Genomic DNA, 2,116 nt, shown 5'->3' on the forward strand with positions numbered 1-2,116 from the left:
TTTATGTGGCCCTCAAGGCTTTAGGTTGGGCAAAAGTGCCCCCTGCGGTGGGCCGAATCATTCAGGTCTTCCCCTGTTCCCTACCGTCCCCGGGTTGAAGGGGGATAAACGGTTGGCCGCCCCGCACCAGCGACACCGGCCGCGGCTCGCCTCCACGCGCCGGCTCGGAAGAGGGGCTGTGGCGGCGCAGCAGAGCGGCTCGCCTCGGCGCCTCGAGCCCGCCGACAGCCCCCATCTCCTCGACGTGACGGCCGCTCCCGGAGCCAGCCGGTGCGCGCCCGACCCACGCCCCCTCTCGCACCCCTCCGACCCCCCCTGCGCGGCGAGGCGTCGGTGATTGTTTTTGAGGAGGACGAGAACACACTGCCGCACTTCAAAGACATCTTGCTCACCGTCATTTCCAGGGTTTGCGGCTACACGGGAGAAGGGGGGTTGATGGGAAGGCGAAACACAGTCCGACCAACGACTGGGACACCAACGCGGGGCGCGGAAAAGAGGAACCTCGCGTACCCCGTGGGCCCCGCTCTTTCCCTCGCATAGCGGCCACTCTTCGGATCGCTGGTCGAGCGACCCGGGGGATGCCCCGCGCGCCTGATCCAGGCGCGGAAAACGAATCTGCGAGGCGTGGCCGCACATGCGGCCCGATGGGGAGGAACGGGGCGAGCCCCCTCCAACCCACCCGCGCTAGGTCTCGGGTTTGACGCATGGGGTCACTCCCGCGAAACCCGTGAACTAGCCGGGGCAGTCGGAGAAGGGGCAACTCCGTGCACTGACGGTCGGCCGTCAGAAAACACGCCTCCGTGGCTCGGGTTACACCAATCCTCGCTACCCAACGCGGCCAAAGGATATCCACCTCGAGAAAGAGGGACGGCCGTACTTTGCGCGTGCGCGCCGCCTGCTATGCGCGCGCCCGTCCCGGCGGAGCGAGCGCCCGGCCGCGGACCTGACCAGCCTCCTTCTGGGCCGTCCTCACTGGCTTCCGCCGCCGCCGTCGCCCTCGCAGACCCGCCCGCCATGCTCGCCGCAGCGCCTGCGCACACGTCACAAGCGCCATTTCAAGAGCCCACAGATCCGCCAGCTCTGGGCGAGGGCCAGCCGGGCACGTCAGCTCCCACCTTGCAGCCGCCGCCGCAGCAGCCCTCGCAGCCGCCGCCGCAGCAGCCCTCGCAGCCGCCGCCGCAGCAGCCCTCGCAGCCGCCGCCGCAGCATCCCCCCCGCCCTACCGAACCACCCGCCGCCCGCCCATGCCGACTTCCGCCCTCCCGCCGCCCTCCCCCCTTTCTGCCCCTCCGCCTTCGCCATCCCCCATCTGTGCATTCCACTCCGTTCGCTCCCTCCCGCTTGGCGCCCATCCCGCCCTCCGCCCGCCCTCCCCCCTTCCTGCCCCTCCGCCTTCGCTATCCCCCATCTGTGCGTTCCACTCCGTCCGCTCCCTCCCGCTTGGCGCCCATCCCGCCCTCCGCCCTCGCTCTCCGCCCCTGCCCTGGCTGGCCTGGGTGGCATCTCCCCATTATCACGCGCCAAGTGGGAGGGAGGTGGACGGGGCCCTGAGCCGACCTAGCCCTAAACGGAATGGGGCGCCCAACACGTGCCCGGATTACTGTGCCTTCCCCGGGTGCAGCCTTTCGGCTCGTGAAGGGTCGGTGCGTGTCGTGATCCCCTGGAACACCCGTACTCTCCCGCGCCATCTCCGTCGCCCTCTTCGGCTGCGGCCTTACCACCAAGATCGGGAGGCGGCCAGGGCTCATAGACTCGGTCGAGAGACCCCAGATTGGCATCCATGCCTCTCTGGACAGGGTGGCCCGCCACAACGACCCCTGGAATTGCGACTCGCCGCTTTCCTCCCGCTGTGATTCTGTGTGAGCTCTGTGTCTTGATTTGCCAACAATATACCTACGAACACATAACCTGGCTGTGAATACAGCTGGTGCCATGATTAGACATGCTGTCTCGCCGCGACGCTGCGGCCCCGCCCTGGGCCGCCTCTTTGCTTCAACGGCTGCGGAGCCGCTCGCGCCCGCCACAACGTGCGTGCGGCAGGGCCACGAGCTCGACGTCTCGAAGCTGCTGCCCCTCCTCGCGGACGCCGGCGCGATCTGGTCGGCCGCCGAGAAGG

This window comes from Emiliania huxleyi (genome assembly GCF_000372725.1).
Source record: "Emiliania huxleyi CCMP1516 chromosome Unknown EMIHUscaffold_174, whole genome shotgun sequence".
NCBI classification, from domain to species: domain Eukaryota; phylum Haptophyta; order Isochrysidales; family Noelaerhabdaceae; genus Emiliania; species Emiliania huxleyi.